General features: G+C 42.6%; 1 protein-coding gene across 1 annotated transcript in view; it reads right to left on the bottom strand.

Annotated features, from left to right (window-relative positions):
* The window catches only part of LOC118385867 (collagen alpha-3(VI) chain-like), a 92,214-nt gene extending 90,802 nt beyond the window's left edge, over positions 1–1,412 (bottom strand). The window contains exon 1 of the mRNA XM_035773042.2: positions 1,135–1,412. The gene's annotated coding sequence lies outside the window, so the exon portion shown is untranslated. The remainder of the gene's footprint in view (positions 1–1,134) is intronic.
* Positions 1,413–24,438: the final 23,026 nt, after the last annotated feature.

The following is a 24,438-nucleotide window of genomic DNA, read 5'->3' on the forward strand; positions in this document are numbered from 1 at the left end:
TCCCATGGTCACAGATGGACAAAGCTTCAGCTTAAAGCTGAAGTTCTAACGAGTCTGCAAACATTTGAAATGTGTCTCTGCTCCACTCAGTGGGCGTTTGGAAGAAAAATATCTGTCAGTTATATGAAATGGTGCCAATATTGTACTGTCACAAAGTATGATCATATTTATTTTTACAGCTATAAGAAAGGTGAAATCTTATAGTAAATTGTTTATAATTGGAATGGTACTATATTTAGAAAGCATTTCAGTCATTTCGAGACCAATTGCTCCACTTTTGATGAATAGAAAAAAAATCTAATGATTTTTACATTTTCATAATATTTTGTACTATAAACTTGAGCTTGTGTACTCAAAAGTGACTACACCTCTAATTTAAATATATATTTTTTTAAATACCAGAAAGGTGAATTCCAGACTTTTCTAAAACTATTCAACACTACCAGTTATTGCAGTTATTGTTTATGGCCAGCTCATGAACAATAATTTGTTTGGAATGCTTTCTAAATATAGTAACATTCCAATTATATTTAGACAGAAATCTACATTTTGCCCTATCATTAAAGGGAAACTCCGCAACTTTTCAACTTTCTCATTTTCATTATATATAGCACAACACCAATGTCAACATATGTGAAAATGGAGAATTTCAAAGTTTTGTAGAGAAAATATATAAAGTTAAAAAGTTCTACCCAATGAGATTCACGGTGATGTGGAGAACAAGAAAATACCCCCCCTTGGGCTGTAAAGATTGAAAATTCACAGTTTTTACTTTTAATTCTACCCTGTGATGTCTCAAAAAAATGTATGACCTTATCTTTTTGACTATAGATCATAGAAAAGCTCTGTTTCCGCATATGCAGACACTAGTTTGGTGCAGGAGATGATGAATATGAGGTTGAAAAGTGACGGAATTGCCCTTTAAGCACTCCTCATTTGCCCCACTGTAACTGCAGCAAGTGTAGCTATAACTCTGCCTTCAAACACATGGTGTCTGATATTTATGAGAGATAAACTCAACATGTCAGACAAAACCTATTATTATGCAAGATGTGCTTGCATGCTCACATGTTATAATGAGGCAACCTACCATGGCCAGTTTCAGGCAAACACAAGTTCAAAATTATCACTTACCCTGAGCTGAAATAGCTGTATTCCACAGCCTTTGGTAAAAACAAAAATCTGCAAAATGACAAAGGCCTTTAGGTCATTATCCTCCTGGTATTTCCTCTCTGTGCAGCTGGCTTGTCCAGCTCCCCCGAAGGAAGGCGGATGAGCGTGGTGGAGATGGGCTGATAGACCACAGAGGAGCCTTGGTTATCGGCACACACTGAAACTCAGCACTTCAGAAACAGACTGACACCCTCCCGATCACTCTGCAGAGGAACTGTGGCACTGACTCTAAGGTTGAGATGGAACAAAATCCCAACCTCCTGGAGCACTGCCACCCCTCTTTTCCTCCTCCCACTTTCTCCAAAGAGGGGAAAAAATGAAAAGATTGAGGAGGGGTAGGGGAGAAAAAAAGGAGTCTTAAACGAGAACCAGATGCACAGCCCTGTTTGATCTAGATGTGATGTCACAAACCTAGAGCAGGATTCTCCCCTCCCCTCCTTCCTTTCTTTTCTTCCTCCAACGCTGCAGGGCCCTTTTGGTTAACCTGGCAACCTGGAGATCTGGATATTTGTTTCAAAAGGAAGAAACAACAACACAAAAACAGCATCATTAAGTTATCACTCTACTCCTTTGTTTTTTCTCTTGATGTCAAAGTTGAGTCAAGTTTGCAAGCAGTTTAAGTAACTGGCATGTGATTTTAATGTGACGCACCCCTAGCGATTCCCTCTCATTTAGCCATGCTAAATGGAATGACAAGGCTCTTTGAAACTTGGGACAGAGTCTTACCTCTGGGTCTTGGTTCAGCTGGTTCTCGCTCTGTAACAGAGAGAGGGTGAGAGGGATAGGGAGAGAAGAAGAGAGAGAGAATAAACAGGTCCCGTGCTGTGAAAATAATTCCAGGGCCATTGACTGTGCACAACATCTCAGAATGTGGATGGATGATTTGTTGGTCTGCCAAGACCTTGGTTTGGAGCCCCCACAAATTAGATGATTACACTTGCTTAGTGTCAAGATGTTCTTCAGGAATGTGCAAGACAGTGTTGAGCACTAATGAAATAGTTTGGCACCAGATGGAAATGCAATACTGCTGCTAGTGAAAGTCTGCTAAATGAACCATACAATGCCATGGAACTAATTAAAATACAAAGTCCCTGATAATGCTTTGTAAAGTTTTTGTTGCAACTTTTTGAAATGACAGTGCAGAACCTCCAGGGCCCAATTTTGACACTTTAAAAAAGACTGCAATACTCCAAATACTATTTTATAATTTATTCCAACCTCTAATTCTGGGAAGTTTATGCAGGCTGCCAATAATTCATGCAAGGTAAAAGTGCATATACAAAATACATGATATAATGTAACTGCTTTAATTTCAGTCTGAACTTGCATTATGAGAATTTAAGCAATTCACAACATCTCAAAAATGTACGAAATGTTAAAATCTAAGCCAATGAGAAGAAGAAAGCCTAAAAGAGTAGCTGTAAGTAGAGGCCGCAGCTGTCACAACGCCTGGAGTGGTGGGTGCGGATTCAAACGCAGAGAGCAGAGGATACTGGGAAACCGGACTTTGTTTCGGTTTCCAATGCCAACACCCAAAACAACTGCCGAAATAATCACCAAAATGTCCAAGCCAACACAGGGCACAAACAGAGAGGAACACTACACACACAACCTGGCTAACAGAAAACAAGCCCACACAAAAACAGGCAGGCCTAACAGGCTTGAATAGTACTGAATCAAAAACCAAATAAGAGACAGGTGCAACCAATATGACAAAACATACAGAAAAGGAAAAGGGCAGCTAGTAGACCGGCGACGACGACCCCCGAGTGCCGCCCGAACCGGCAGGGGAGCCACCTTCGGTGGGAGTCGTGACAGCAGCATGTTTCTGAATATGAGCAAACCCAGGCGTTCTCCCAGTTGTCACTGCACTGTTAAATTAACATTTGTTCTTCACATTCATTTTAACATTGCTGAAAATTTCTACAAGCTGTAAACTAAGAAAAATAAGAAATTCCCTACTCCAGCAGGCAAAATCAGGCACATATCGTGATGTAACTTTCTGGTTGTTAACTGGTTTTCTGGTTGAGAGGACGTCACCAAATTACCAACCCGATAAAGACATAATTTTCTGGTTGCTTAAAAGACATTCACAAAACATAGATTTACAACCAGTATAAAACCTGACCATGACGTCATGAGATCATTACAATCTGTTTTGCCTGCTGGGACAATGCTAACTGCCTGGAAACCTTCACAGTCTGTCTACTCTAGAGTGCTCCATGATGTGTCTGGGTCCCTGTGCTGTGCTGCAGCCTGTCTGTAAGGTTTTACTAGCACCCCCCAATATGTCCTGCATTGCGTTACACTGTTATGATGGTGCTAGGCAACAGCTTCCCAGAAATGTTGTCGTATCCCACTGCGTTACAAGCTGTGTTAAATTCAGACACAACATGCATATTTGAGTGTGCTATCCAGCTAGCTAAACTGAAAATGTTACAGTAATGAGGGGTGGCTACATTCTTGTAAATTATTTCAATTTTTTTTGTTGATTATAAATTGTTAAAGTGCAGTTCAATGTATTAACTGTCTGTGACTTTCCATGTAAAATAGGCCTAGTTGAAAGTCGGTGTTTAATTAAATTCTTCCTGGTTCATCATCTATCACAGCCAATGTTGTCACCATATATTGCATTACCGACAACCAACCCCCCCATATTAAGATAGAAAATACTAATGTGAAGTTTGTGGCCTAATTGGTGCCCCATGTCTCTCTACATAAAGACCAAAAGGTCTCAGAGCAAAAGGAAACATGTCTTACATATTTCACGGTTCCGATGTGGCAAGCACTAATGATTGTTGCACACTATTAATGTCTCCCTCACAACTTTAAGCAACTGACCAACATGTCAAGGCAGAGCTCAGCTGACATCTGTGCTAAGAATCTCATTCAACGCATGTCACCGAAGTGACTTAATTTGGGTGGATAAAAGCATTCTGAGGGTATTCTCACGGTGCTTTTCAGCTCGTTGCGTTCTATAACGAGAGCCAGCTTTCAGATGTAATACTAACAAGCAGGTTGCTGACACAATGCAGACAATGGGACTGATTATTTTCAACTCTACAATGGATGAGGATGCCATTTTCTTTAGCATCCAGAGGATTCTCATCCTGATGATTCTATGGGTGTGGTTCAAATGGTGTTCATTGCCTATGTGGAAATTACGAAATGGAAATGTTGTTCTTATTCCTAGTCAAGCCGCAAAGATATGCTCAGTGTGCTAGTTTATTTTTTCTATTCATAAGCAACAGCATACTGTCTCTGTCATAACCAAAGTATTCACGCTAGGCTTCCTGTTGGTGCCTCTCCTTGCCTTCCCCCATAAACACATTATCAAAAGGAAAAAACCTGACCACCTTTTGGCTTTCAATGGGAAATGTATGTGTCAGTTAAATCAAATCAACTCAAATCAAATCAAATTTTATTTGTCACATACACATGGTTAGCAGATGTTAATGCGATTGTAGCGAAATGCTTGTGCTTCTAGTTCGGACAATGCAGTAATAACCAACAAGTAATCTAACTAACAATTCCAAAACTACTGTCTTATACACAGTGTAAGGGGATAAAGAATATGTACATAAGGATATATGAATGAGTGATGGTACAGAGCAGCATAGGCAAGATACAGTAGATGGTATCGAGTACAGTATATACATATGAGATGAGTATGTAAACAAAGTGGCATAGTTAAAGTGGCTAGTGATACATGTATTACATAAGGATGCAGTCGATGATATAGAGTACAGTATATACGTATGCATATGAGATGAATAATGTAGGGTAAGTAACATTATATAAGGTAGCATTGTTTAAAGTGGCTAGTGATATATTTACATCATTTCCCATCAATTCCCATTATTAAAGTGGCTGGAGTTGAGTCAGTGTCAGTGTCAGTGTGTTGCAGCAGCCACTCAATGTTAGTGGTGGCTGTTTAACAGTCTGATGGCCTTGAGATAGAAGCTGCTTTTCTGTCTCTCGGTCCCAGCTTTGATGCACCTGTACTGACCTCGCCTTCTGGATGATAACGGGGTGAACAGGCAGTGGCTCGGGTGGTTGATGTCCTTGATGATCTTTATGGCCTTCCTGTAACATCGGGTGGTGTAGGTGTCCTAGAGGGCAGGTAGTTTGCCCCCGGTGATGCGTTGTGCAGACCTCACTACCCTCTGGAGAGCCTTACGGTTGTGGGCAGAGCAGTTGCCGTACCAGGCGGTGATACAGCCCGCCAGGATGCTCTCGATTGTGCATCTGTAGAAATTTGTGAGTGCTTTTGGTGACAAGCCGAATTTCTTCAGCCTCCTGAGGTTGAAGAGGCGCTGCTGCGCCTTCTTCACGATACTGTCTGTGTGAGTGGATCAATTCAGTTTCAAGCTGCAATCACTCATGAAATAACAACATTTATCGTTCATTTGTTTGAACTGTTCTGATATCTTCTTTGGATCTTGGGGCAAATGTAAGACATTCCCATGGTCTTCCTCACATTTGGCCTCACCTGAAGCCATTTGATCAAGCTGGAAAGGACTAAAAGTCAGTGTGCACTAAAGTAGGGGCAATCTCTGTGAGTTCAGATGTCACATATTGCATTTTAGCTTGCCCTGTTGTTCAAAGACATGAACCCTGTACAACCCTTTAGGGCTCTCCTGAACTTTGAGGCCCCAACTGGGGAAAGGAGTGATGAGGCCCACTGCAGTAGAGGTGGATTCTCACGGGACACATTAACAGCTGACTCTCAACACGCTGCTCAATGCCACATTTTGAAAAGATGGCTTCCCCCGCCCCCCCTCTGAAAAACAGATGAACTCATACAATTATTTTCCCACTCATTTTTTTTTGCCCATTCCTAATGCTTCTGTCTTCCTGCCTCTCAACCTCAGTCTCTCAGTTCTGAGGAGAGAACGATCAGCTCTCAGGTAAAGGAAAGATACACAGAAAGACATGTTTTGGATTAATGAAGTGAGAGAGAGAGAGAGAGAGAGAGAGAGAGAGAGAGAGAGAGAGAGAGAGAGAGAGAGAGAGAGAGAGAGAGAGAGAGAGAGAGAGAGAGAGAGCGAGAGAGACAAACAGAGAGAGATCGCATTTTGTAAGGAAAGTCGTACACTAACTCTGACCAAATTATGAGGTCTCTATGGTGGTAAAACATAGAGGGCTAATCAGCACAGCATAGGGAAAACTTTGCTTGTTGTGGAGAGACCAGCAATGTGGAACGCTCCACATGCGTTCCACATGCACAGCCAGTAAAATGGTCCATTAATTTATGTGGTTTGTATGTTGTGTTCTGTGGTTTGTATGGTATGTTCCTGTAGGTTTCAACACATTAAAAGGGCTCATGTGCTGTTGTTTCCATAACCACCAACTGAAGAAATGCCTATGAGTCAGAGGTACCTGGGGGGAGGGGGTTCCATCAAGTTGGAAAATTCCAACAATATGTAAGAGGGTATGACATGATAGACACTACCGTTCAAAAGTTTTTGGTCACTTAGAAATGTCCTTGTTTTTGAAAGAAAAGCACGTTTTTTGGTCCATTAAAATAACATTGAATTGATCAGAAATACAGTGTAGACATTGTTAATGTTGTAAATGACTATTGTAGCTGGAAACGGCAGATTTTAAATGGAATATCTAAATAGGCGTACAGAGGTCAATTATCAGCAAACATCACTCCTGTGTTCCAATGGCATGTTGTGTGTTTTTGTCAAAGGGTGGATCAGCTTAATATTGCGGAAAGATTGTTGCTTCCATCAATTATTTTCTGCCTCATTTCCAATCCCCCATCAGTGTAGAGGCCCAAACCCTACCCCCAATTGGAGTAAACTAATAATCAATAACACTTCTTCTTCTACCTACAGTATATACATCTTATACACATTTTACAGACACAATCTTTTCAAATCACCCAGTATTGCTATCTGCAGTGTTAGTTCTAGGCAAATGTTGCAATTTTTCAGCCATGGACAGTACCAAAATAAATGATCTAATGACTCTGCCTCCTCACAGCAAAATCTGCAGAGCTGGGAATATTCCCCCATATATATAACATTCTATTGACTACAAGAATTTTGTATAGTAATTTAAATTTAAAAATGTCAAGTTTTGAATCCGGCGTTGTTTTGCGTATCAATTCATAAACCATGTGCCATTGAATGGGTACATCGAAAATCTCTTCCCAACTATTTTGCAATTTATATGGCACAGCTGTCCTTAAATGAAATTGGTATATGTTTTTATTCATCACACTTTTCTTTAAACCATTTATGTACTTTAATACAGGGCAGACATACAAGTTCCTTACTTTTTTCCCCTTCTACTTGCCTCTTCCATTTTTGTGATATTGCTACAATTAGTTGGTTGTAATTTTGGGTAGAGCAGACATTTCCATATGTGTCACGACTCCGACCGAAGGTGGCTCCCCTTCCCGTTCGGGTGGCGCTCGGCGGTCGTCGTCGCCGGCCTACTAGCTGCCACTGATTATTTTCTCTGCCTCCTTATGTGTTTATTGATTACACCTGTTTTGAGTTGGTTGTAATTAGTTGGGCTTTATTAGTCGGTGCCGTGCTATCACAGCGCTCGGGTACGCCACCAAAACACCGCCCCTGCGCTTTCTTCTCGAGGAAGCATGATGTGGTGGACCGGGAGTTGTTAGCGGTGATCAGGGCTCTGAAGGTGTGGAGACACTGGCTTGAGGGGGCTAGCACCCCTTTCTCATCTGGACCGACCACCAGAATCTGGAGTATATTCGGGCAGCTAGGAGACTGAACCCACGTCAGGCAAGGTGGGCCATGTTCTTCACCCGATTCAGGTTTACGTTATCTTATAGCCCGGGCTCCCAGAACGTAAAGGTGGACGCACTGTCCCGCCTTTACGACACGGAGGATCGGTCCACCGAACCTACTCCCATCCTTCCCGCCTCAAGGCTGATAGCACCAGTGGTATGGGAGGTGGACTCGGACATCGAGCGGGCGTTATGGGCGGAACCCGCGCCTCCTCAGTGTCCGGCGGGGCGGAAGTACGTGTCGCTTGGTGTTCGGGACCAACTGATTCGGGGGGCTCACGTCCTACCCTCCTCGGGTCACCCTGGGGTGGCGAGGACAGTGGGGAGCCTTCGGGGGAGGTATTGGTGGCCTACCTTGGCTAGGGACGTTAGGGTTTATGTCTCCTCCTGTTCGGAATGCGTCCAGATTAAGGCTCCTAGGCACCTTCCTAGAGGGAGGTTACAACCCCTCCCCGTTCCACAACGGCCCTGGTCTCATCTATCCGTAGATTTCCTGACCGATCTTCCCCCGTCTCGGAGGAACACAACGGTTCTGGGGATTGTGCATCGGTTCTCTATGTCCTGCCGTATCCTCCCGTTGCCCGGTATCCCTACAGCCCTACAGGCATTATTCACCCACGTCTTCCGGCACTACGGGGTGCCGGAGGACATCATTTCTGATTGGGGCCCCCAGTTCACGTCCCGAGTATGGAGGGAGTTCATGGAGCGTCTGGGGGTCTCGGTCAGCCTGACCTCCGGTTATCACCCCGAGAGTAATGGGCAGGTGGAGAGATTGAACCAGGAAGTGGGTAGGTTTCTGCGGTCGTATTGTCAGGACTGGCCAGGGTACTGGGTGAGATACATCACTGGGCCGAAATGGCCCAGAACTCACTACGCCACTCCTCTACTAACGTGTCCCCCTTTCAGTGTGTGTTGGGGTACCAGCCGGTCCTGGCACCATGGCATACGAGCCAGACCGACGCTCCTGCGGTGGAGGAATGGGTGCAGCGCTCCAAAGAGACCTGGAGGGCCGTCCAGGAATCCCTCCAACAAGCTAGTGGACGGCAGAAAAGGAGTGCTGACCGCCACCGCAGTGCCCTGCCGGAAGCTGGGGCCGCAGTGTGTAGGGCCCTTCAAAGTCCTGAGGAGAATAAACAAGGTGTATTATCGATTACAACTCCCTTCCTATTATCGTATTGAGCCCTCGTTTCATGTGTCTCTCCTCAGACCGGTGGTAGCTGGTCCCCTGCAGGACAGTGAGGTGCCGGAGGTCCCTCCTCCCCCTCTGGATATCCCCGGCGTACACGATACGGGCCATTCTGGACTCAAGACGCCAGGGGAGGGGCCTGCAGTACCTCGTGGACTGGGAGGGGTACAGTCCGGAGGAGAGGTGCTGGGTACCGGTGGGGGACATTTTGGATCCGTCAATGTTGAGGGATTTCCATCGCCTCCATCCGGATCGCCCTGCGCCTCGTCCTCCGGGTCGACCTCGAGGCCGGTGTCAGGGGGAGGGGTACTGTCAGGACTCCGACCGAAGGTGGCTCCCCTTCCCGTTTGGGTGGCACTCGGCGGTCGTCGCCGCCGGCCTACTAGCTGCCACTGATTATTTTCTCCCCCTCCTTATGTGTTTATTGATTACACCTGCTTTGAGTTGGTTGTAATTAGTTGGGCTTTATTATTCAGCCGGCCCGCCCGTTTCTTTGTGCGGGATTGATTATTGTAACCCTGGTGTTTGATACAGACGAACGTGTTGGTGTATGTTCGTATATAGTCCTGGACTGTTTTCGTTCCCTGTGTCTGAGGCATTTTTGGTTTTGAGCACACAGTGTTTAGTGGGGTGGCCGTGGTTCCCTGTGTGTGCATTAAAAGAGCACTATATTGAACTCCGTTTCCCTGCGCCTTCACACTCACGACACCCAGTACGTTACAATATATCTGTGTTATTTATGATATCATTCACAAAAATACCTTTTTATAACATTTCTTTAAAAAATACATTTTTTATCAATTAGTATATTTGACTTTAACCACAATAATTGTTGTATTATTTGTTCTGTCTTTTCAGGTGGATTAACCTGAAATTGTAACCACATTTCTAAGGGTTGTTTAAAATATATTTTGGAGATTATTTATATTCAAACAACCTGAAGTGAGCAGGTGTAATCTGAATAAAGGGAAAAGGCCATTATTGAACAAAGGACGAGACATTCCTACCAATTTACTAGAGAACTAGTTTGTCTGACTGATGCCTTTAGTGAGAAGTCTAATGCTTTAATATTTAATCATTTCTGCCCTCTGAATTCATATGCGTTATATAAATAGGCCCTTTTAATGTTGTCTGGCTTGCCATTCCAAATTAAATGTAATATTTTAAAAAGCAGGCCACTAGGTGTTAATGCGATTGTAGCGAAATGCTTGTGCTTCTAGTTCGGACAATGCAGTAATAACCAACAAGTAATCTAACTAACAATTCCAAAACTACTGTCTTATACACAGTGTAAGGGGATAAAGAATATGTACATAAGGATATATGAATGAGTGATGTACAGAGCAGCATAGGCAAGATACAGTAGATGGTATCGAGTACAGTATATACATATGAGATGAGTATGTAAACAAAGTGGCATAGTTAAAGTGGCTAGTGATACATGTATTACATAAGGATGCAGTCGATGATATAGAGTACAGTATATACGTATGCATATGAGATGAATAATGTAGGGTAAGTAACATTATATAAGGTAGCATTGTTTAAAGTGGCTAGTGATATATTTACATCATTTCCCATCAATTCCCATTATTAAAGTGGCTGGAGTTGAGTCAGTGTCAGTGTGTTGGCAGCAGCCACTCAATGTTAGTGGTGGCTGTTTAACAGTCTGATGGCCTTGAGATAGAAGCTGCTTTTCTGTCTCTCGGTCCCAGCTTTGATGCACCTGTACTGACCTCGCCTTCTGGATGATAACGGGGTGAACAGGCAGTGGCTCGGGTGGTTGATGTCCTTGATGATCTTTATGGCCTTCCTGTAACATCGGGTGGTGTAGGTGTCCTAGAGGGCAGGTAGTTTGCCCCCGGTGATGCGTTGTGCAGACCTCACTACCCTCTGGAGAGCCTTACGGTTGTGGGTCCGTCAATGTTGAGGGATTTCCATCGCCTCCATCCGGATCGCCCTGCGCCTCGTCCTGAAGTGAGCAGGTGTAATCTGAATAAAGGGAAAAGGCCATTATTGAACAAAGGACGAGACATTCCTACCAATTTACTAGAGAACTAGTTTGTCTGACTGATGCCTTTAGTGAGAAGTCTAATGCTTTAATATTTAATCATTTCTGCCCTCTGAATTCATATGCGTTATATAAATAGGCCCTTTTAATGTTGTCTGGCTTGCCATTCCAAATTAAATGTAATATTTTAAAAAGCAGGCCACTAGGTGTAGGCAAAACCATAAGCAAATAGGTAAACTGTGAAATGACTAATGAGTTAATCAGGATGATTTTTCCACAAATAGACAGGTATTTTCCTTTCCATGGTAGCAAGATCTTATCTATTTTTTCTAACCTATAAAAATGTATTGAAGTGAGATCATTTCTTTCTTTTGGGGTTTGTATACCGAGTATGTCCACATCTCTGTCAGACCATTTAATTGATAAACTATACGGTAATGTTAAATTTGCGTAATGTTGGTCATAATTTGATTTTAATCCAGAGAGGATAGAAAAAGTATCTAGATCCTCTATGAGGCCGTGGAGAGATTCTAATTGTGGTTTTAAAAGAAAACATGAATCTTCAGCGCGCAATGACACCTTGGTTTTTAAGCCATGGATTTCTAATCCCTTAATATTACTGTTTGATCTAATTTTAACAGTTAACATTTTGATGGCAATAATAAATAGATATGTCAATAGTGGACAACCTTGTTTTACTCTAGATAGTTTAAAACTTTCTGAGATGTAGCCATTATTTATTATTTTACACCTAGAGTTACAATACATAACTGTAACCCATTTTATTAGATATTCCCCAAACTTGAAATATTCTAGGCATTAATATATAAACTCCAGTCGTACTTTATCAAAAGCCTTTTCAAAATCAGCTATGAAAACAAGGCCTGGTGTCCCCGATATTTCATAGTATTCTATTGTTTCCAGTACTTGTCTTATATTATATCCAATGTATCGTCCATGTAAAAAACCTGTCTGACTAGGATGAATAATATCTGACAATACTTTTTAAATTCTATGCACCAAGCATTTTGCTCTGATTTTTTCATCATATCACTGAAGTGCAAGAGGTCTCCAATTTTTCAATGGGCTGGATCTTTATATATACCACTTGGGTCTTGTTTCAGTAATAATGATATCAGACCTTCTTGTTGCGTGTCTGATAATCTATTGATAATCCAAGTTTATCATTTTAAAAGGCTAATTGATCATTAGAAAACCCTTTTGCAATTTTGTTACCACAGCTGAAAACTGTTGTCCTGATTAAAGAAGCAATACAATTGTCCTTCTTTAGACTAGTTGAGTATCTAGCTTTTGTGGGTTCGATTACACGCTCAAAATGGCTAGAAACAAAGAACTTTCTTCTGAAACTGGTCAGTCTATTCTTGTTTTGAGAAATGAAGGCTATTCAACGCGAGAAATTGGCAAGAAACTGAAGATCTCGTACAACACTGTGTACTACTCCCTTCACAGAACAGCGCAAACTGGCCCTAACCAGAATAGAAAGAGGAGTGGGAGGCCCTGGTGCACAACTGAGCAAGAGGACAAGTACATTAGAGTGTCTAGTTTAATAAACAGACGCCTCACAAGTCCTCAACAGGCAGCTTCATTAAATACTACCCGCAAAACACCAGTCTCAACGTCAACAGTGAAGAGGCGACTCAAGGATTCTGGCTTTATAAGCAGAGTTCCTTTGTCCAGTGTCTGTTTTCTTGTGCCCATCTTAATCTTTTATTTTTATTGGCCAGTCTGAGATATGGCTTTTTCTTTGCAACTCTGCTAAGAAGGCCAGCATCCTGGAGTCGCCTCTTCACTGTTGAGACTGGAGTTCTTAATGTTTTGTATACTCAGTGTATGTCACATAAGGAGGGGCTGCACATCATGTTACCACATCCATTGGGTTTAAGCAGAGGGCACTATTTTGAAGCCAGGTGGGAATTTAACAAACACTCCCTCACCACTGTTCATTTCCCTAAATCCACTAAACTTAAATGGCCAAGATACATCTGGACAAGCTTGTGACACCCGGGCTTCAGCATGAATATGTCACACTGTGGTATGATTCAGTTCCCTTTGAGCCTTTGCCTCCAGTAGATTAGGAGTTTAATTTGTTGGGACTAGGAGTGTGCCAAAACAGAAGCTCACCTCACATCTTGATGGGTGGATAAGGGTAGTGCGAGCTGGGATGGGAATAGCTCCCAAGGATGTATAGTTACAAATAGACTCAGCAAAAAAAGAAACGTCCTCTCACTGTCAACTGCGTTGATTTTCAGCAAACTTAACATGTGTAAATATTTGCATGAACATAACAAGACTCAACAACTGAGACATAAACTGAACAAGTTCCACAGATATCTGACTAACAGAAATTGAATAATGTGTCCCTGAAAAAGGGGGGGTCAAAATCCAAAGTAACAGTCATTATCTGGTGTGGCCACCAGCTACATTAAGTACTGCAGTGCATCTCCTTCTCATGGACTGCACCAGATTTGCCAGTTCTTGTTGTGAGATGTTACCCCACTCGTCCACCAAGTCACCCTCCGATCCAACAGGTCCCAGATGTGCTCAATGGGATTTGAGACCCGGGCTCTTCGGTGGCCATGGCAGAACACTGACATTCCTGTCTTGCAGGAACTCATGCACAGAATGAGCAGTATGGCTGGTGGCATTGTCATGCTGGAGGGTCATGTCAGGATGAGCCTGCAGGAAGGGTACCACATGAGGGAGGAGGATGTCTTCCCTATAACGCACAGTGTTTAGATTGCCTGCAATGACACAAGTTCAGTACGATGAAGCTGACACACCGCCCCAGACCACGACGTACTCTCCACCTCCAAATTGATCCCGCTCTAGAGCACAGGCCTCTGTGTAATGCTCATTGCTTCGACGATAAACACAAATCTGACCATCACCTCCGTTGAGACAAAACCGCAACTCTTCAGTGACGAGCACTTTTTGCAGTCCTGTCTGGTCCAGCGACAGTGGGTTTGTGCCCATAGGCGACGTTGTTGCCGGTGATGTCTGGTGAGGACCTGCGTTTACAACAGGCCTACAAGCCCTCAGTTCAGCCTCTCTCAGCCTATTGCGAACAGTCTGATCACTGATGGAGGGATTGTGCATTCCTGGTGTAACTCGGGCCGTTGTTGTTGCCATCCTGTACCTGTCCTGAGGTGTGATGTTCAGATGTACCGATCCAGTGCAGGTGTTGTTACACGTGGTCCCTGCGAGGATTGTCAGCTGTCCATCCTGTCTCCCTGTAGCACTGTCTTAGGCGTCTCACAGTACGGACATTGCAATTTATTTCCCCGGCCACATCTGCAGTCCTCATGCCTCCTTGCAGCATGTCTAAGGCACGTTCACGCAGATGAGCAGGGACCCTGGGCATCTTTCTTTTTGTGTTTTTCAGAGTCAGTAGAAAGGCCTCTTTAGTGTCCTAAGTTTTCATAACTGTGACCTTAATTGCCTACCGTCTGTAAGCTGTTAGTGTCTTAACAACCGTTCCACAGGTGCATGTTCATTAATTGTCGATAGTTATTTGAACAAGCATGGGTTTAAACAGTGTTTATATCCTTTACACTGAATATCTGCGAAGTTATTTAGATCTTTACAAATTATCTTTGAAAACAGGGTCCTGAAAAAGGGACGTTTATTTTTTAAGTTTAGTTCAGGTAAAATGTGCAAAACATTTCCGTGGGAATATGTGTATAAACTGTGCACAGTAAGTGTATATTCTGTATTTGTAAAATAGTAATATGAAAGTTTAGTTTCTGAAGTTTCCAAAACTGTATTGCACGCAGTTATTTTTAACGGTCGGGATTGTTGTACCAATGGTTCGAATGAGAACGCAGTGGCTGAACGTGTTCTCCAACAAGGTTGTTTGGCTCGACTAGGTAATCCTTACAGGCCCGATTCGAGGAGAAATAGAAACAGGACGCAGCTCTTCGGGTCCTTTTCCCAGGAAAATCCTTCAGAGGGTCGGCTCAGCAGCTCCCAAGGTTTGGTGGAAAGGGTCCAGGCCAGAGGCGGGTTGCCTGGGCCAGGGGGTGACTTCAATGTTGGTTTTTGATCATCTTGGTGCTTCTGTGCAGCAGCGGTCGTCTTGGCACAGATACCGTGTTGGGTCAAAGGAGAGTGGGGTGAAAACAGATAGTTTCGCGGGGTAAGAAGCAGACCTCGGCCCCTAGCTGGAGTCCTGGGGAGGGGGCGTGTTCTCTGGGCCTTCCTTCCCAAGAATTTACTGTGGCAAAAGTGCTCCCAAGTGGCTTGGTCAGGGGACAAGTTACTGCTTGCCAGTCCCTGAACCCATTGTGGGCCGGCTATCATAATGGCGATAACACATAAGCACATTGTTTCTACCCAATGTTCATCAGTGCTCAGGTGTATCGAGATTGCAGTATCATCCAGATGTGGACATACAGTAACTCACACAGTTCCTACCCCACATTCAGAAACACTGTGGTGGAGATGAAAACAAGGATGACACCAAAAAAACGAATTATCCCAGTCCTCAGGGTGACTCTCTGCCCCTTCAGGAGATATGGGAGACTGGTTTAATTTATTAGTTTTATATAACAGAATCCCAACAAATTATATATACATTTACCCCCCAAAAAAAAAAAAAAAGAAATAGGCCAACAATCAGGATTTTATAAGACACTGTAATTGTTTCTATGGTACAAGTTATTGTTGACCCTAAAAAAAATATATAAACTAAAATATATAATATTTTTTTGGTTGGTGGCTTTGACAGTGGACATGTCTCTGAAATGTTGTTTTCATTTTTGTACTGATACTTATGTAAATAAGGTACAGTGCCTTTCAAAAGTATTCACCACCCTAGGCGTTTTTTCTATTTAGTCCAAATAGTCCAAATTCGTTGAAGTGAAATTTAAATAGTCCAAATTGGTGCAGTGAAATGAAAAAAATTACTTGTTGCAAAAAATGTAACAAAAACACCCGGAAAAGTGGTGTGTGTGCATATGTATTCATATGCATACATATTGTATATATATGAAGACCCCAAATAAACTCATGGACCAGGTAAGGAGGGCATTAATCTGAGAGACAACAAAGAAACCAAAGATAACAATGAAGGAGCTGCACAGCGGAGAATGGAGTATCTGTCCATAGGACCACTTTAAGTCGTGCACTCCACAGAGCTGGGTTATACAGAAGTGTGGCCAAAAAAAGCCATTGCTTAAACCACTTAAGCTTAGGGCTTACTTTTTCGAACATTCTGTTAAAAATCGCGCAACATTTCAGCGCCCTGCTACTCATGCCAGGAATATAGTATATGCATATGATTCGTATGTGTGGATGGACACTCAGACGTTTATAAAACTGGTTAAATCACGGCTGTGACTATAACAGAACGTGCGTTTCATCGAAAAGTGCAGGAAAATCTGATCACTGAAAATGGAAAAATATATCCATGCGCGACTTGAACCCATTGATAAAGGTGAACCACATTTAATGGGGCTGAGGTTGCAATACCTACAGCTTCCACACGATGTCTAGAGTCTTGTCATTTGCCTACTATTTGTTTCTTTTGACCGGATATTTTGGTTGAGATTTACCAAGACATTATTTCCAGATGGACAGCTATAGAATACACATCACCTCGTGATCAATTTGATCGCTTATTAACGTTTACTAATACCTAAAGTTGCATTACAAAAGTATTTCAAAGTGTTTTGTGAAAGTTTTATCGTCGACTTTTTTAATTTTAAAAAATTACGTCGCGTTATAAAACAATGTTTTTTTCCTTGATTACAGTCTTCATAGATTGATATCTAGGCTAAATATGGACCGATTTAAACGGAAAAAAAGACCCAATAGTGATGTTTATGGGACATCTAGGAGTGCCAACAAAGAAGATGGTCAAAGGTAATGAATGTTTTATATTTTATTGTGCGTTTTGTGTAGCGCCGACTATGCTAATTATTTTGTTTACGTCTTTGTTTACGTCCCCTGCGGGTCTTTTGGGGTGTTACATGCTATCAGATAATAGCTTCTCATGCTTTCGCCGAAAAGCATTTTAAAAATCTGACTTGTTGCCTGGATTCACAACGAGTGTAGCTTTAATTCACTACCCTGCATGTGTATTTTAATGAACGTTTGAGTTTTAACTAGTACTATTAGCATTTAGCGTAGTGCATTTGCATTTCCAGATGTCTAGATGGGACGCCTGCGTGTCAGGTAGAGGTTAAGGAAATAAATACGCAAACACGTTTGGTGTTTACCAAAGGGCATGTGGGAGCCTCCCCAAACACATGGAAGAAGGAACTAAAATTGAGCTTTTTGGCCATCAAGGAAAACACCATGTGCAAACCCAACACCTCTCATCATCCTGAGAACACCATCCCCACTGTGAAGCATGGTGGTTGCAGCATCATTCTGTGGGATGTTTGTCATCGGCAGGGACTGGGAAACTTGTCAGAATTGAAGGAACGTGCTCAATCCTATTTAGCACGTCTGGGACCTGTTGGATCAGAGGGTAAGGGCTAGGGCCATTCCCCCCCAGAAATGTCCGGGAACTTGCAGGTGCCATGGTGGAAGAGTGGGGTAGCATCTCACAGCAAGAACTGGCAAATCTGGTGCAGTCCATGAGGAGGAGATGCACTGCAGTACTTAATGCAGTACTTTATTCACCAGATACTGACTGTTACTTTGGATTTTGACCCCCCCTCCCTTTGTTCAGGGACACATTATTCCATTTCTGTGAGTCATATGTCTGTGGAATTTGTTCAGTTTATGTCTCAGTTGTTGAATCTTGTTATGGTCATACAAATATTTACACATGTTAAGTTTGCTGAAAATGAACAGTTGACAATGAGAGGACGATTCCTTTTTACTGAGTTTACAGCTCAAAGCTGTGTTCAACAAAAGACCTCTGTGCAAATCTGTGGTAAAACAACTAACATTTACTGTAATTTTTATGACAATTAAAGGGTGACTATAATTAAAGAAATGGGCTTATTGTTCATCAATGCGCATGAAGAAATGCTAGTGGCAATGAGTTAAGGCAAACGAAAGTTGTCTTGGGGGTGTGGTTTGATGTGGGTGTTTCTTGGGTGTGTCTTTGCCATTCAGTCATACAAACAAGGGCAGTATGGAGGTAAGCTAAGCCAGGTTTGCTATTGAGAGAACTAGATTTTAAAGCCGTCAGCAAATGCAGTTAGAATTGTAGGCTAAGGAGACGGCTGCCGTTTTAAGATCCTGTAACCAAATGTGCTATTTCGTATATATTTTTTTGCATTGTTTGAAAGTTATTTTGTACATAATGTTTCTGGCACCATGTCTTATGACCGAAAAGAGCTTCTAGATATCAGGACAGCAATACCTCACCCCATACTGGAGGAATACTTTTTCATCAACGAGTCTGATGGGAAGGATCTACTTTAGACAACCAACAAGGCTCTCATCCCCGTCATTCACAAGCATTTCGCTACACTCGCACTAACATCTGCTAACCATGTGTATGTGACAAATAAAATTTGATTTGATTTGATTTGATCATTCGCAGGAGAAAGAGACGGAGGTATTGTGGATGAATATCCGGGGTCTGGTTAGGATCCGTCGCCGAGAGGGTAATCTACCTTTACCATTGGTCCTATTAGCCAACGTACAGTCAATCGATAATAAAATAGACAAAATACGATAGCGAATATCCTACCAAAAGGACATTACAAACTCTAATATCTTATGTTTCACCGAGTCGTGGCTGAACGATGACATGAATAACATGCAGCTGGCAGGTTTTAAGCTTTTTTCGGCAGGATAGAACAGTGGTATCTGGTAAGACAAAGGGTGGCGGTCTATGTATATTTGTAAACAACAGCTGGTGCATAAAATCTAAATAAGTCTTCTGGTTTTGCTCGCCTGAGGTAGAGTATCTCATGATAAGCGGTAGACCACACTATTAACAAACTATTAACAGAGTTTTCATCTGTATTTTTCGTAGCTGTCTACATACCACCACCGCACTCAATGAGCTGTATACGGCCGTAAGTAAACAGGACGCTCACCCAGAGGCGGCACTGCTGGTGGCCAGGGACTATAATGCAGGAAAACTCAAATCTATTTTACCTCATTTCCACCAGCATGTTAAATGTGAAACCAGAGGGGGAAAAACTCTAGACCACATTTACTCCACACACAGAGACACATGCAAAGCTCTCCCTCGCCCTCCATTTAGCAAATCTGACCATAACTCTATCCTCCTGATTCCTGCTTACAAACAAAAACTAAATCAGGAAGTACCAGTGACTCAGTCAATAAGAATGTGGTCAGATGAAGCAGATGCTAAGCTACAGGACTGTTTTGCTAGCACAGACTGGAATATGTTTCCGGGATTCTTCTGACATTGAGGAGTACACCACATCAGTCACTGGCTTCATCAGTAAGTGCCTCAAAGACGTCGTCCCGACAGTGACCGTACGTACATACCGCAGCAAGATGCCATGGATTACAGGCAACGTCTGCACTAAGCTAAAGGGTACAGCTGCCACTTTCAAGGAGCGTGACTCTAACCCGGAAGCTTATAAGAAATTCTCATATGCCCTCCAATGAACCATCAAACAGGCAAAGCTTCAATACAGGACAAAGATGGAATCGTACTCGTCGGATGTGACAGGGCTTGCAAACTATTACAGACTACAAAGGGAAGCACGGCCGCGAGCTGCCCAGTGACACGAACCAACCAGGCGAGCTAAATTACTTCTATGCTCTCATCAAGGCAAAAAAACACTGAAACATGCATGAGAGCATCAACAGCATCAACAGAGGAACACCTATGCTAGAATGGTATTCATTGACTACAGCTCAGTGTTCAGCACCATAGTGCCCTCAAAGCTCTTCATTACGCTAAGGACCCTGGGACTAAATACCTCACTCTGCAACTGGATCTTGGACTTCTTGATGGGCCGCTCCCATGTGGTAAGGGTAGGTAACTACACATCCGTAATACTGATCCTCAACACGGAGGCCCCTCAGGGGTGCATGCTCAGTCCCCTCCTGTACTCCCTGTTTACTCATGACTGCATGGCCAGGCACGATTCCAACACCATCATCAAGTTTGACAATGACACAACAGTGGTAGACTTGATCACCAACAACGATGAGACAGCCTATAGGGAGGAAGTCTGAGACCTGGCCGTGTGGTGCCAGGACAACAACCTCTCCCTCAACGTGATCAAGACAAAGGAGATGATTGTGGACTACAGGAAAATGAGGACCAAGCACGCCCCCGTTCTCATCGACGGGGCTACAGTGGAGCATGGTGGGAACTTCAAGTTCCTTGGTGTCCACTTCACCAACAAACGATCATGGTCCAAACACACTAAGACAGTGGTGAAGAGGGCACGACAAAGCTTATTCCCCCTCGGGAGACTGAATAGATTTGGCAAGGGTCCTCAGATCCTGAAAAGGTTCTACATCTGCACCATCGAGAGCATCCTGACTAGTTGCATCACTCCCTAGTATGGCAACTGCTCGGGTTCTGACTGCAAGGCAGTACAGTGGGTAGTGCGTATGGCCCAGTACATCACTGGGGCCAAGCTTCTCACCATCCAGGACCTCTATACCAGGCGGTGTCAGAGGAAGGCCCGAAAATTGTCAGACTCTAGCCACCCTAGTCATAGACCGCATGGCAAGCGGTACCGGAGCTCCAAGTCTAGGACCAAAGGGCTTCTTAACAGCTTCTACTCCCAAGCCATAAGACTCCTGAACAGCTAATCAAAGGGCTACCCAGACCCCTATTTTACGCTGCTGCTACTGTCTTTCTATTATATATGCATAGTCACTTAAACTCTACCTACATGTACATATTACCTCAATTAACTCGACTAGCTGTACTGGTACCCCCTGTATATAGCCTCGCTATTGCTATTGTTATTTTACTGCTGCTGTTTAATTATTTTTTACTTATCTATTTTTTACTTAACACATTTTTCTTCCTAACTTCTTAAAGCAATGTTTGTTAAGGACTTCTATGTAAGCATTTCACTGTAAGGTCTGCACCTGTTGTATTCGGCGCAGGTGACAAATAACATTTATTTGATTCGACCTTGTGTTCAGCCAAGCTGACAGCAGCTAGCATAGCTTGGTGATAGCTGCAGCTGGCTATCCTATTTAGATGATATTGCTCTGTCAAATCAGTTATCACACGATAGCAAGAGCCAATGTCTGCAATGTGTTTCATTTGACACTTGTTTGACAACACTTTACTACGAAAGAAGCTTACAACATTTCATCACGTCATGTAAATACATGTTACTGCGTAAACGGTATCAACTGCGAGTTGAATGCCCGGTCATGAGTCAGCTCAGCTGTCCTGCAACACAATATTCAATATCTGGCTAATTTTGTCTCATCTCTCCTTATGTCCAGTGATAGATCTTTCCCGGGGTACAAATCCCAGAACTACAAATATCCCTACAACAGGAGTATGCTACATGTGGACATTTTGTAAACATCGCCCAGCTTAAGTGTAGATACATTTATCAACAAAAAAATGGATGTGTCCACGTTCCAAAAACAAAACATTTTATGCTGTAAATATCATAATGATGTGCTAATAAAGAAGGTATGCCTACACTTACTTAGCAAATGAAAATCAGTTGTGTGTAAAGAACAACTTCAGCTGTCTAAGCAGAACTATAGTGGAGTGGAATTCTGTTTGTCTATTTGGTAAAATCTAAGGATTTGGCAGTCTTACCAAACACTGACATGCACAGCTCTCTGGGTGAAATTCTGTCTTCAAGTCTCCAGTGGGTGGTGAAGTCCCTTCCATCGATGTAATATATTACAGGTTATGGACAGGTGCAGTCAGGTGACAGAAGGGGTGGAGTTCATGACACTCCATCCTGGATATGACAGAGTTTGCCTCATGGGTCCAGCAGGCAAAGATCAATAACTACAGGCAGCTGTGAGGTACAGGAGGATGGCACTCTTCTCATACTGAGTAGCCTACAAAGAAATAGGAGAAGAATGCAATTGCTGAACTTTTGTAGATATTCTAAACAATGTGTTTTAATAAATTTGAACTGTAACAGTTCCATGTAGAATAAACAATCCTTCACATAATAATGTAGAAGCAGTGTTCTGCTAATATAACAATTTGCAAATATTACTCTTTCATCATTTACTGTCATTCACAGCCGATACAGATACTGTACCTATCAACATTTTTCTTGGTGGTGCTGGGACTACCTTGCCAAACATGTCAGTCGTGAGACCTTCTTGTATGGTGTCCAGTATCTGCCCACCATTGATAGTACCATTCGATTTAATAATTTAAAAAGTTATATATGTGTCTTGCATAATTATAATGCTGATTTCAAGGTCTCTCCCTATTCAGACATCAGTATCAACCTCTTTCCATCAGAGGACTCCATGAGCAAAGCTTCTCTCCTGTCCTCCATCTGTTGAAAAATTAGGTATAGTTGATGAATGACACATAAAATGGGTATTGTTATCTTGTCCATGTATATTCAGTTTGTCTGTCTGGAGTCAAATTTCTGTACATGTAAAATTATTTGGAGAATAAAGGTGATTTCAGATATTACTCAACACTTGTGATGTCCTGTCTTATTAGTAATCACGTTTTGTCCCTTCTGAGGTGTTTGCCAGCACAAGTAGATCAGCTACAGGCCACTCTCGTCACAGATACTGGTCATGAAGGTGCCTGACCTACAGATCCAACCCAGCAACTATCACAGAGAAAGAGAGGGAGGGACGAGAGAGAGAAACTGTCACCATACACTCACGGAAGCCATCAGTAAATACACGGTTGAACATAGCCAATCAGATATTATGATTCACAGCTAATTCACAAGGGACATGTGCCAGCATGGCACTGACTGGTTGGCATTAGTCAGCCTGGCCCAGGAGTAGTCCATTGTAGCACCATGGATGGTAGGCCCCTTACAACATACAAGACACAAACAGAACTGATTACATTGTCAATGGGGGTTATGTCCTCCATTAATCTAAAACATGACTGGTGTCTGGCCAATGCCTCCTTATCTGGTGATCTGTCATCATTATTGTTGCCCTAGAAAATACACTATAATGTTTGTTGGCATCTTTTGGGGGGTTAGGGGGCTGAATACCTATTTAGTTTCCTTGATTATTTAGCAGGGATCTTACAGTACTTAAAACTTCTTCAGGATTGGTGGGTCCCCTGCGGGATGGTTGAGCTAACATAGGTTAATGCGATTAGCATGAGGTTGTAAGTAACAAGGACATTTGCCAGGACATAGACATATCTGATATTGGCAGAAAGCTTGAATTCTTGTTAATCTAACTGCACTGTCCAATTTACAGTAGCTATTACAGTGAAATAATACCATGCTATTGTTTGAGGAGAATGCACAGTTTTGAATATGAAAATGTATTAATAAACAAATTAGGCACATTTGGGCAGTCAACATTATGAACAGAAATGCAATGATTCATTGGATCAGAGAACGACTTTGCACATACACTGCTGCCATCTAGTGGCCAATATCTACATTGCACCTCGGCTGGAATAATACATGATGGCCTTTCTCTTGCATTTCAAAGATGATGGTACACGAAAATACAAAAAAATGTTGTTTTTTACCAGATCTAATGTGTTATATTCTCCTACATTTCTTTCACATTTCTACGAACTTCCGTGTTTCCTTTCAAATGGTACCAAGAAAATGCATATCCTTGCTGAAGGGCCTGAGCTACAGGCAGTTAGATTTGGGGATGTAATTTTAGAGGAAAATTGAAAAAAATGGGCCGATCCTTTTAACTTATCTCATCACACTTACTGTAAGGGATCTTGTGTTGACATTGCCAGCATACAGTTGTGAGAAGTATGTATGGAAGTGATGCAATATGTTTAAAAGTAATGTGCAGTAATGTGGTATGCAGTTTAGTGAGCCCATGACTGTTATACTCTCCAGTGTTTAATCTGTCCTCCTCAATGAGACTACTTCCTGACTGGGGAGTCTGCTGTCTCCATTATACACTGGAAATGGTCTCCTTGGGCACGTTCCCCTTATAACAACATCCGGAATATGGGGTGTGTGTGTGCTTTGGTTTTCCTATCCTTGTGGGGACCAGACGTGGGGACATTTATCCGGTTCCCACAAGGAAAAAGGCTATTTTTAGGTTTAAGGGTTAGGTTTAGGGTTAGAATTAGGGTTAGGGGATAAGGTCAAGTTAAGGGTTAGGGAAAATATGATGTTTAACGGGAATCAACTGTTTGGTCCCCACTGGGATAGTAGAACAAACATGTGTGTGTGTGTTTGTGTGTGCGTCTGTCTG

This window comes from Oncorhynchus keta, chromosome 7 (genome assembly GCF_023373465.1).
Source record: "Oncorhynchus keta strain PuntledgeMale-10-30-2019 chromosome 7, Oket_V2, whole genome shotgun sequence".
NCBI lineage: Eukaryota > Metazoa > Chordata > Actinopteri > Salmoniformes > Salmonidae > Oncorhynchus > Oncorhynchus keta.